General features: G+C 32.5%; 1 long non-coding RNA gene across 1 annotated transcript; it reads left to right on the top strand.

The window, feature by feature from the left end:
* Positions 1-2,894: 2,894 nt before the first annotated feature.
* On the top strand, positions 2,895-3,610 carry LOC124899364. The gene is made up of 2 exons (XR_007056823.1): positions 2,895-3,167; positions 3,329-3,610. It is a non-coding gene; the product is annotated as an uncharacterized LOC124899364 (long non-coding RNA).
* Positions 3,611-13,943: the final 10,333 nt, after the last annotated feature.

Below are 13,943 nucleotides of genomic sequence, written 5' to 3'. Positions count from 1 at the left end.
CCTTAAATACTTGTTTGAAATATTATTAAATAATGTTATTTTAATTTTATGTCTATATTTCTTTTAATAAAGGTAATTTTGTATGCTCAAATACTAACTACCGATCTTAATTATTTAGTATTTAAATTTCAATACAACATCTTAATATTTAGTTATTTAGTGAATGTATATATATTATTTTGAAGGAATATCTTTGATTCAAATAACAATTCTCAAAGCACCTGATCAAAATAAAATTTGAACTAATGAAGTTATTTTGTTAAATTTGAATCAACTCGTGGTTAAAAAAATAATGATTAGCTGAAAATTTTACCACAATAATAATTCGTGTCTTTATTCTTTTGACATGACAAATAATGAAACTCTAAGCCAATTATTACCACTATTTTTTTTATAATTTGAAGAAAAATATTTACTTAGCTTTAATATTTATTGTGGCTAAAAGATTGTTAATGCCACATAATCAACTACGAATTTTGTTATAACAAAATATTTGTTGCTATCTCATTAAACTATTGCCACAACATTTTATAACTTAAAACAAAAATGTTTGTTTAGCTAAAACATTTTGTTTCAAATAATTTATCGTGGCTCATAGGTTACTATTGCTACAATAAGTTTCAACTCGTGGCTTAAATTAATAATTAGCTATAAAATTTTGCTATGGTAAAAAATATGTGGCTATATCATTTAACTATTGCCGCAATTTTAATATCTTGTAGCAAAATATTTATTTAGCTACAATATTTTGTTTCAAATAAATTTATTGTGGCTAAAAAGTTACTATTGCTATAGTAATTTTTATCGTGTGGCAAAAATATATGATCACCTACAAAATTATATCGTAGCAATAAAGTTGTAACTATTTAAGTAATTATTGCCACGATTGTTATCAATTATAACAAAAATGAATAATTAGCTTCGTTAATTTGATTTTCGTAACTAAGAAATTTCATGAATTTGTAGATAGCTATGACATTTGAAATTTTATGGCTAGTACTAGGTAATAGCCAGGAATTGTGAATTCATAACATAAATTTCGTAGCTGAAAATATATAGATATACACTTTAAGAGTAAATATTACAAAACCTACCACTAGTTTTTTTTATTTACCAAATCTAATTTTTATTTACAAAATTTACCAATTATTCAGTTTCTTTTTTTTTCTGTAAAAAAATTAATTCAAAAACGCCTTCTCTTCTTCCTTTTTTATCCCCTATCTTCTTTCTTGATTGAAAACCCCAATTACAAGACATAACTCCATCACCGGACAAAACAACACATAACTCTGACTACTATTTGAATAAGAATAACGAAATTTTCATAATTTACCTAATTCATCTTCAAAACTCAATAAGTATCCCTTTTCACCTGAATCATTTTTTGATTCGTTAAGTGAAAAGTACTTCTCTGCATATTGTTTAGATATAACTAATTGATTTAGCTTACCTACATCGCTTGGTGTTAATGGCCTCTCGAATAAATGTACTTTCTCACTTTCAACAATTTCTTCCATGATAATTACAAGCGTGTTGCTCATAATTAAAAGGTTAATGCTTATACCATTGTGAAATTAGATCTGACAATCTAGTTATCGACACATACCACAGGTTTTGCTCCATGTAATTCTAAAAGATTCCAAAACATTTTTTGGGTTTATCGCTCTTGATGATGGTAGTGACGATATGTTTGTTCATTGGTAGTATGTTTTGTGTTTTGAATACGGTGGAGGAATTCAATATGGTGACGACGGCGACGTTGAATATGATTTTCGATGGATGTTTTGGGTTTTTCCTCAATGTTTGTTACTACTGATTGTTCTTCTGTTCTTCTACTTCCATGCTGTTGGAAAAGAAGAGGCCAACTAGATTGAATCTGTCGATAATTTTGAGGAGTTTCGAGAATTTTTTGATGACACTAGCAAATGAAGGTCATCAATGATTTTATCGTGCATGAATTTTATAGAAATTGGTGTATCATAGTGTATGAATTTTATAGAAATTGGTGTATGAATTGTACATAAATTTGTGTATTACCAGCTTTATGGTGTCTGAATTGTATAGAAATTAGTGTAACAATAGCTATCATATTTTTATGTTGTTGAATTGTATATAAATTAGTGTATTAATAATTTTGTATCAATAATTTTATGGTGTTTAAATTATCTAGAAATTAATTTATCATCAATAACAATTTCATGGTGTCGAAAATATATAAAAATTGTTATATCAATGATTTTATAGTGTCCAAAATGTATAGAAATTAGTGTATCAATAATTTTATGCTGTCTCATATATATAAAAATAGTTGTATCAATAATTTTATGGTGTATTAGAAATTTTTATATGAAAATTGGTGTATTAATAATTTTATGGTGTTCAAAATATATAAAAATTGGTGTATCAGTAATTTTATGATGTCCGATCTATATAAAAATAGGTGTATCAATAATTTTATGGTGTATGAAATTTGTATAGGATGTGATTTGAATGAACCGAAGATTTTACTACCATTAATGATGTTTTCTCTTAAGAAAATTTTAAAATTAAGGTCAATTGAATTAAATAAATTAAATCTGAAAACATAAAACAAATATCAAATAAATATAGTGTTTTTTCATCTGCCTTGTTTATTATTTTTTAAAAATTTTTGATAAAAAAACAAAATAGGAAAATTTGTAGGGTAAAATATCAACTATTAAGTTGCCCCTTAAATCATACTATTTTATCGAAAAAGGTTCAAAAATACTCCTGAACTATTTGAAATAGATAAAAAATACCCCTCGTTAGATTTTTGACTCAAAAATACCCTTCCGTTAAATATTTGGCTAAAAAATATCTCCCCTTAACAGAATTCGAAAAAGGATAAAAAATATTCCGAAACTATCTAAAATGGATAAAAAATGTCCCTCGTGATTTTTTTAATTATTATAATTTCTTAATTTTTTTTTAAAAAACACCCCACCCCCTCTATGTCATCTTCTTCACAGCACCCCACTCTATCCCACCCCCTGCACCTTCAACCCCACCTCACCCCTGCGTCTTCAACCGTTGAGGATTGTCCAAGTGAGTTTGGCTGATCTTCACAAGGATGCGGATCAGACTTTCAGGAAGATCCGCTTGAGAGCGAAGATGTGCAAGGGAGGAATGTCCTCACAAACTTCCTTGTATGATGATTCTTTTACACTAATATTTCTTCCCAAGACTTGAGAATAGCTCTTTTTATGGATCGAATTTATCAATAATATGCAGCTCACATACAGGATATTTTCTGAATTTGCTATTATTGAAGGAAAAATGATTGATTGTTTTCTCAACTTTTATGCAGGACAATCAGTTTATCGACTTGGTCTACCAAGCATTGCTTAAAGGTCATTCATGATCCCTTGAGAGGTGTTGTAGATCTGACACCATGTATGCGTAGTTTGTATATATTGTATATATTTGTTTCTTTGTGCCGGAGATTTGGACTTCTCTTTTCATCTCATGAGGAGACTAACTAGATCTATGACGATGTAATATGAAACTTGGACAATCCTCAACGGATCCTGATGAAAGTTTATGAACCATTTAATATCTATAATAGCAAACATTGAAACATTTCTGTAAATTCTATGCACAGTGTTGATATAATTTGGTGAATATCATGGCTTTGGTAAACATTGGTGAATTTCAAAGAAGCGTCCAAACCAACAGAAGCGGACGACGGGGTGACGACGAAGACGTGGGGGTGGGGTGGGGTTGAAACGATGAAGACGCATGGGGTGGGTGGGGTTGAAGACGCAGGGAGTGGGATGGGGTGGTGTGCTGGGAAGAAGATGACATAGAGGGGGTGGGATGTTTTTTTTAAAAAAAATTAAGAAATTATAATAATTAAAAAATTTATGAGGGGTATTTTTGATCCATTTTAGATAGTTTAGGGGTATTTTTGATCATTTTTTGAATTTTGTTAAGGGTAGAGTTATTTTTTAGCCAAACATTTAACGAAAGGGTATTTTTGAGCCAAAAATTTAATGAGGGATATTTTTGATCTATTTCAAATAGTTTAGAGGTATTTTTGAGTCTTTTTCACTATTTTATTTATTGTCTTTTATTTATTTATTTATTTACCTTATTTGGTAGGTTTTGTTATATTTCTATTGCTATATTTTGTAAAATAGAAATTATGGATAGTTTTTATAATATTGACTTTTAAAGTGTATATTTATGTGATTTGTCCCCTTTTTTAATTAGATATTGAAAAGCATTATGTAACTTGGGTTATTGGTAATGGGCCGACAGTTGAGTAATTATGGGCTCAGTTGACCAATTGGGAATACTAAACCAAGCCCAGATATTTCTTCGTTGATTTCTTATGCCTTAACTTACCATATTTATACAAATTTTCATCCTTACAAAGTAATTACAAAAATCTCAACTAATTATGTATCTTCGTTGGAAGTATCGAGAGCAATAATATATCTCGACAAACCCAAAATCAAAAAACATATATCGGGAGCTAAATGTATCTTTACAAAAAAAAAATGCATCTTCATTGGAAGTATTATGTATCTAATAGACTCAAAATAAGAAAAAATGTATCAGGAGCTACTTATGTATCTCGAAAGATTCAAAATTGAGATTTTCAGTAATTATGCAAAATGTCAAAAAATTTTATAATCAAACACCAAATTATCGGTATTTACGTTGTTTATCTATTTATTAACTAGCATTAATCCAATACTCCACTTTATAAACCCTAAGGACGGATGAATTGGTGCAACAGATGGTAATCCATAAGAGAGGTAAGAAATCGATTTTCCCTACTAACACCTTCTCAGTTGAGAAGTTGCACGGAGCTGGTTTAGCTCAGAAAGATAGCAGAGCGTACCAAATTATAATTGTAGTTAGTGACATAATGTATATAAGATCTTCAGGGCTTGTCGCGCGGACAAGAAATTAAAAAATCAACCCTCTCTCTATATCTAAGGTCTGTGTCTACGGATAAAAAATCTCACTTTATAGAATTGCACCGAATATGTTGTTGTATTTATAGAAGGAGAGTCTTGAAGTAAATGGTGATTCCAAGGTGACCAAGAAATCATGAGTTCAAATAATAAAAACAGCCTTATGTAGAAATGAAGGATAAACTTGTGTACATAGATCTTCGTAGGACTGCCCTTTTTACGTTCTTGGACTTTTAATTAAAAGGGACAAACAAGCTTCTCAATTAAGTGAGGATCCTTCAACTTTTAAAAAGGAAAACTTACATAAATCCCTACTAGTTTATCATTAATTACTAAAAATCACAACATTTTCCAAAATCTCCTAAAATCCTAACATTTGACCTCTGGTGATACAAGTTAACAACATTAGATACATACTACTGATACATGTATCTAATTAACTGTAACAGATAACTTTCCATAAAGTCAACATTAAAGCTAACTAATTAAGGTGAAAAGCAAAATCAAATCCCACAATTAGTGGGAATCCGTTTATTACTCCACTTTTTTAAAACATAAAGTCTCTTTTAAAATCTTTCTGAAATTGACAAATCTTAATTCTTCTTGTTGTGACAAAACATACCGTTTTTTTTTATTTGTTAATTCGTTTGTTTGACATGAATATTTCCGTGCTTTTAAGTCATTCTGGTGTGTGGGTTAACGAAATCGAGTATGTTGGTTATAAGAGTGATGGAATTGTGGTCAGTGAACATGTTACTTACGAAAAAAACGATTTCTACAATTGCGGTAGAACTTGAAATCGACGAAGCAATGAAAAAAATAGAAGCTCGTTACATTGTTGAAGGTAATAATTGTCCGTTGTTCATTCGGAACAAAATGATTGTGAAGTTGTATGTCGAAATTAAAAAAAACTCAGCGTGGATTTGGGATGCATCCTCTTGTCATCACTACACTAGATAAGTGTGATAGTGAAATGCTTTTTGATTGAAAAGTTGGTGTTGTAATGTGTTTGGAATGTCCATATGAAATAGTTGAAGAAATTATTAGTTATCAATCTAATTCTACTTCTCTTATGCCTTTGTTGGATAGCAAAGGGAACAAGATCATTAATGATTGCAACCATAATGATGTGAAGGTTGAACAAATCTACAAGGACAAGTGTACTCACATATCGGTTATGGCGCAATTCGCCATTGAGTATTCTTTCAATTACTATGCCAAAAAATCTAACAAGAAAAGGTATGTTAATGTTTTTTTTTTTCCGCAGGTGTTGTTAATTTTGTGTACGTTAATTTAAATTTGTATTCAATGTTTGGGTGATGATTAATTTACAGATTGTGTTTATGCTTTTATGTTCTTAATGCAGAGATACATTTTCTTATGAAAACGATACATTTTGCTAATCTTGTATATCAATCTATGAAGCTTTGATTAATTATGTTTGTTGTTGTGTGTTAGCTTCACATATATATCAGAAATGTCCTAGAAACATATAAATGATGTAGATACATGTTGTTGATTTACTAGATACATGTTGAGCAAGTTACATGCAGAGATACATTTTCTTCTGAAAATGATACATTGTGCTTATGTCATATGTCAGTTTAGGAAGCTATGTTTAATTTTGTTTCTTGTTATGCTTTATTTTTGCATATAAATCAGAAATGTCCCTGATACATATAAACATCTTAGATACATGTTGTAAAATTTACAGATACATGTTATACAAGTATTCAATGCTGTTAATGAATTTAGAAATCATTGTTTTCATATTTATTAAGATAAATTATTTGAACTTTTATTTTAATTGATTCAGCTATGTCCTACAATGCCGTACGGAGGATTGTGTTTGGATCTTTCAAACTTCATGTCGTCGGAGAACAGAACTATTTAAAGTAAGATTATTCCAAGATGTTCACACATGCCCGTTGAAAGACCGCATTTTTATGCAACTTCAAGCTACAATTGGGTTTGTTAGTGATTTTGCACAATTTGTAATAATGATAAAGAGAAAGAAGGTACCTTGATGGTGTAATTTCTAAAGTTGATGCGAGGATGTTTTCTAACAAAATTAAACATATCTGGCCAATCCAACTTTCAGCAAACAGAGAAATTCACTATTATTTGAGACGATCTGGATAATCAAACTTTAAGCCAACAAAGAAAGTTTTAGCCATTCCAACCTATCCAGTCAATCAAAAATTAAGCTAACGAAGAGCTTGTGTAACCGATTGACCGAACCAATAAGCAAACAGAGGAAGTTTCATACAGTCGAATCTATCAAGTCAATCAAACGTTAAGTAAACCGCCACCTACATAAAATCTCCAAACCAATTGTTTCAAGGAGAGGCTTGCGTCGACTCTTTATAAACAACGTCAAGAGTTTGGCACCTTATACGAAAGAACACCCCGACAGTAATGACGACTTTAACTCAATTTACCAAACTGAAAGGGGGCTTTTGAAAGAAAAAAAAAATAAAAATTAAACCAAAAGGGTCACAATAAAACACTGCTGTATTACATCTTTTATCACTTCTTCATTGTTTTGACTCAAAGATGGATTCGCTATGCTCTTACGAGTACAAAATGTGGTGACGACGCCATTTTAGAAAAAAAAAGAACAATTTTAAGAAAATAATAAGGAAAAATTGAACTCCGCATTTGAAACAGGGAAATACATCGAGACACTTCCTACCAATTACTCATTTAAACAACAATTGGATATGTCGTGTCTTCACAAGCTATATGTTGGATAAAGAGAAATGTTGCAGCTTATAGTCATTATCTTTACGATGACAAGATTGCAAAACGTTATATCTATATCCACTCTTTTTTTTTTTTTTGACACATGGACAAGAAACCGATCAACAAGCCTCTATAGATGAGTTTTAGACAACAAACTACATAAGAAAACAAGAAAATATAAACGCAGGATTAAGAAATATATAAACGAGATGAATAATCAACAGGGATTTAAAATAATGCAATCGCACAACCTCAGGTAAAGAAAACATTGTCATCTTCTTGACTAATAACTAGTTAAAAGAAAGATATCTTCTTTATCGTGTTCTTTCAACAGGAGATGGGGTATTTGAAATTGATATTCAAGGAAAACAGAACCATGATGGTAATATGTTAGACAAGAAAGCTTTTTTTAAAATGGATGAAGATTCTAAATTCAGAGAGTGCACCTGTGTGAATTTGAACATATCAGAAGCCAAACGATGAGGGTAATAAATGAATTTTGAGCCTAGGAGCACTTGGGAAAAACGAATCGGCTTATTCGAAATTTCTTTCTTGATCTCAACTATCACCAACCATCAATTACTCCCTTATTGAACAAAAATGTAGAACTTGAAACTTCAAGACTGGCAAGAAAACTCTTGAAACCAAAGCTCTTATTGGATATAACCTTAAGTAGATACAACCTAATTCCTGTTTCATTCTCAGATTTTGGAAAATTAAGGCAAGGGGAAAAGTCACATCCAATCAAGGTTATTAACTTTAAACATAAACAAATTTTAAAGTACGAAACCAGTTAAGTCTTTTAACAAGCTTTAAAGTAAATACTAAACATATAAAACTCATAGTTAAACAGAAGGTCAAATATTTTGGTGAAGTAAACAACAACCAACTAGTTAGTGAGTTGTAAAACTATTCATGCTACAAAGTAGTAAATTACGAACCCACAAAGAGCCAGCATATGATTAATACTTTTCTAAGTAAGCATGTAACTCGTGAAGTTTACTTCGGAAACGTACAAGACTCCTAAAAGACATACAAAAGATTCAACTTTTGACACACTAGTAGATGCATAATAATGAGTATTTCACACCACAAGATCGCATCAATCGAAAGAGAAAATCCTTCAGCCATGAATTACCATTACACGGAGATACAGAATATTCACTCTATTAACATGAGAGAAAGTCAAATGCTTATCCTGTGAATCCCTTTTCTTTTTTCTTCTTATAAGCTAAATAGTATTCTAGCGACCAACTAAATCTTTAATTAGAGTTTATGAAAACAATTTCCAATCAAGACCCTAACACAAAAGAAAAAAAAAACGACTATGAAACGCATAGACTTCATCGAATTGGAAAGTTTGAAAATTTAGAGAAAGTGTGGAAAATCTCGCCCTAACATCAACTATAAAATCTCAATTTCTACCGTTACAAATCAGAAATCAACTATATTCTGGAAAGTGTAAACAAAATTCTTCATCGCTTTATGTCAGAACTTCAGACTTCTACCATCTATCCATTTTTTTACATTAAGGCGAAACAATGGATAAACAAGACTAAAACCAACATTTAGACGCCCAAGTAAATTCAAGAAAAAAAAAATCGATATGACCAGACCAACAATGTTAACTCAAAAATCCTAAGAATTTCGGAACCATCTACAGCAATTAGTCCCTCAATAGTGGCAAAACAGGAAGAAAACAATGCAACAAGAGTAACCAAAAAAAAATGATGTGAACGGGACAGAGGCTTTTTCATTGAGATTCTGATGACGTAATCGACTTCGAGGACTCCGAATCAAAGAAATCTATAGATTTTTTTTTCTCCTAATCTTTCTCCCTTCTTCTTCATCTCCACTAACTCTAAAGAAGATGCTTCGGTACCAATATCACGAACGTAAGCCAAATATGATAGACAACCCTTCTCAACTAACTGCTGAGCCTGAATGAATGAAATCACCTTCTTAGGATACGAACTCTGAACACAGCTCCACTCTAATCTAGGGAGATCAGGCATGGCTCCACTATAATTTTCTTCCTTGGTTTGTTTTTTTCGTATTTGGTGCTCTGCATATATGTTGTAGCTGCTGAATGGTCTGATACTTTAGTAGTAACTGTTAAAATTAGTTGCCAAAGAAAAAAATAGTACAGGAATGACTAATTTGTATAATTTAAATATTGTGTTGTAGTGAAGGGGTTAGTTTGATAGGTATACTCAAAGTGAAAGCTGAAACCTATGAGGATTGTACTACTCTTAGTATTTCACTTTATATGCCATTCAAGGTTATCTGTTAGCATCTCAGTGGATTTGATTGGTAATATTTCCCTTATCCAGAGTATATCTCTCTCGGCTGAATGATTGCCACAAAATTACACTCTATTTGGTAGTTGTCTCGCAATTACTTTGTTCATCTCTCTTTGGGTCTTCATTTGTATTTTTATTCAACGTTCTTCTGAAAAGTCAAGAACATTTTTTTCACTGAATCGTCTATTGTTGAGAGTTAACAAGAATTTGTGAAAAGATAAGGAATTATCTAAATTTTAAAGAGATGTCTCACAAGAAATATACTTTTGAGAGTGAAAGTGCTCGGTTGAAATTTTCAGTGATTCACTTACATTTTACGACTTCAACTTCTTCTTTCTTTTACTTTTATTTTAGTTGTTTCACAGTTTAACTATCTGGATAGTATTGGTTCCACTGATAGCATATTTCTTCCCCTTGTAAACCTCTATTATGATGGACTACCGCCTCCCTCTAACAAGAAATCCTACAGAAACCCGGAAACTCATCTTTTATTACCACATCTCCACACCATTTGGTTTTCCAACATAGACTATTGATGGGTATTTATACAAATTGGGCATGATACTCCATACTCCTTTTAAGTGCACCATCATAGAAAGAAAAGAACATATTAGAAGCATTTAAAAACAGTTGAACATTTTTGCTGCTTATTACCTTGGACTGGAAATCCGCCAACATACAATCATGCACTTTCTTCATAAAACGCATTTTTAAGCTAGCCAAGTATCAATACCAAGATATGTTGGCTTCCACCTGACATCTGTATATTCTTCTCCACCTAATTAATTAACACGTCATGTTGTAAAGACGAAGATAAACTTACAGAAATGAGGCATGAGTAAATTTGTTCTGCTCCAAGAAGACATACATTTTCCTTTCACAGCAACTTTCAAATTTGCACTCTTTTCACTCTTTCCTATCTAAGTCAAAATGATTCTTGACTTAGAAGTGTTCTGCAATATTTCAATCTTCACAAATCTACCAAAAAAGTTTATTGAGTCACCTGTGAATTATCAACTTGATTCCAAAGCCAAAACTTTTTATCCATTTGGACGTATTCTGCAAATTTTTGAGCCGGGGTCTATCGGAAAGATGTAACAACAGCAATAGATGAATTGGGTAGCACAACAGTGTTGTATTTCTGCAACCAGTGATTTTGGAGGAAAACCAACCAATGTATGCAGTACCAAGGAATCCAAATGGCATTGACATGCCAAAAAGTTCAACTCCAATTATTACAAGTCCTTAATATGAAGAGCACAGCAAATGAATGTTTAGGATTATAAGAATGGACAAGGGAACTTGTAAAATAGTTGAACAATATCAAAGGAACACAGTAATACAAAAACAGGAATTCTGACTAGGATTTAGTGAATTGGAGGAGGAATAGATGTATTGATCAAAGAGCACTTTGGTCATTTTCACTACTGCATGCATATTTCTCAAACGACAGTCATGAGGCTGGCTGTGTCCTAGGTCAAAATATCCAATATTTACCTTTTCACTTTTGTCCTGCTAAACGATACATTTTCTCATTTGGAAAACAAAAAGCAAAATTCAAGCATGCACTAACTTCCTAATTCCTTTCAAAATATGGTGTCTTGCTACTGAACAGTGTAAGAACAAGTGATACACACTCGTCTTACAAATTGAGTAAAAGGCCAGAACAAGAATTTTAGAGTCTCTTCTTCATGAGTTATAAAAGGACAGCTGAATTAGAGTAGAGACCTCTTCATGACCATGGAAAGTTTCTTAATTAGTGATTTTAGGGGTTGCAGAGTCTTTGTTTTATTTAGAACTGTCAATACGGATCGGCCCAGCCTATCCGGGCTAAGCCCACATAGGCTTTTAGTTTAACGGGACAGGCCAGGCTAACCCATCAAAATGATGGGCCAAAAAGCACCAAGCCCACACCATTACTCCGTGGGTTGCGGGATAAATAATATTTTATAATTTAATTTTAGAATGTTAATAAACATAAATATTGTCAGACAGCATTACATAATGTTAATACTTGTTAATCAAGTCTCCAACACCCAAAAAATGCTTCTAATAGCGAAATTAAACAACTTTTGACATGATATACTTCGAACCAAATAAAAATACTAATAAGCAATCTAAATAAGTAATGTAACATGAAATGTTAAGCTAAACAAACTAAGAGAATTTAGGACTAAATAAGTAATGCAACATGAAATATTAAGCTAAACAAACTAAGGATATTTTTGTAAACAGAACTATCTATTTCTAGACTTACGTCAGTACAACTATTTCAAAAGTAACTAATTTCAGCATAACTTATTTCCCCATCAAACTACCCTAAAAGTCGACATCAACATCCGGAATGAACCAAGCATGAGACGGGAAAAGGTATCTGGTCGATAATTCTATCGTCGGCGTAGTTACAAATGCCCATATCATGGCCTCCAAAATTGTACTTCCATTTATAGTTGCCATCAGCAAAGTAAATAGAACCGGGCCTCAATTCAGGAAATTGTGTGGTTGAGAAAGCAAAACACCGTCTTTTGTCAAGGAAGATTGCACGATCTCCAATATCTTCCAATAATGATAGCTTCACGAGATGATGATCGTTTATGAAATCAAACTTGAATACATCAAAACCTAGTGTCTTGTAGGGAAGCGAATCAGGGCGTATATGTGGCACGCAGTGAAAATACTGCACAAGGCTATTTAAAACAAAATGTATAACAAGAAAAAGCTCTTGGCTTTGGTGGTCATACACCAAGTATGACGTGTCCCCCCCAATAAATCTGTCCAATAGACCTCTTAAACCGACCTACCTTCTTTATGGGAAATCTCCTGCTTTCCAGAACTCCTGTCTGATCCTAATGAAAGTGAAACCTTTTAATTGGATCGCTATGGAGATCCCAAGCCTCAAGCTCATCCGTAATATAGGTTAGTGTGTAAAATAGTTTCTTTTCACTGTGGTAAACAATTTGATAGCATTGTTTAACGGGCGAATCGAGGAGGATCCAGCAGGAATTGGGATGAACATGTCATATTCTGCAGAAGGCGAGTTTAGCAGGGCAGCCATAAGTGATCACAGCTATGCAGTCATCATCCATAGGAGATGACGAGAGAACAACAACTTTGATGATGCTTTCGGAAAACATTTGTGGGGAAATGCGTCTCCCGCCGGCTGTATGGTATGTAGTATAGCTATCGACCGAACCAGAAAGGCGGTTCTGGATGAAGCTTTTTAAAGAGGGAAGGGTTTCAACGGATGGAAGAATGATTTTTTTGCCAGAGAGTGGGTTAAATAGAAAAAAATGACAATCTTTTCGTCGTATATAAGCCACCATCCCAGAAACGGTGATCCCAAGAACTGAGAGTAGGAATCAGATGGGTCCTGAGTACTTCCCACAGCCACCACTTTCACATCATTTTTGGACATTCTGTAGAACTTGTAGACAGATGTGCTCTCCGGCGGCTGCAGCATCAACCAAGGAAGCTGCACGCTTCTTCTAGCTATTTCTTCTGTATGAGTAGCAGTAGCAAAAGTAGTGCTGCCTCCGTTTGGACGAGAATGACATAGGATCAATGAAGAGGAGTTCATTGAGGGACGAAAACCAACTGATCTCGCCAAAGATGAAATCATTGCGGGGCGGAAACCATAATGTCTCGCCATAGATGGGAGGGCAAATACCATTAGATCTCAGAAAAGATGAATACTTTAATAAGAGGCGTTAACCAAAGAGATGTATTTATGTGGCTGGAATTTAGAGTCCAACGTCCTCTAGATTTAGGTTTCGGCTTGCCGTCGCTGGTTTTTACCAAAAATAGCTTTGTAATTTACTTATAATAACAGTATTAATATTTTGTTTACCAAAAATATATTTTTCTTTAAAACTAAAGCCGCCCTTTCTTTTTAAAAATAAAAAAAATTAAAAAATTAACTAAAACTAAAACTAAAACTGTCGAAATAGTT

The sequence above is a fragment of the Capsicum annuum genome, chromosome 6 (genome assembly GCF_002878395.1).
Source record: "Capsicum annuum cultivar UCD-10X-F1 chromosome 6, UCD10Xv1.1, whole genome shotgun sequence".
Taxonomy (NCBI): Eukaryota; Viridiplantae; Streptophyta; class Magnoliopsida; order Solanales; family Solanaceae; genus Capsicum; species Capsicum annuum.
Note: the sequence above shows the minus strand (reverse complement) of the source record. Positions and strands in the feature narration are given on the sequence as shown.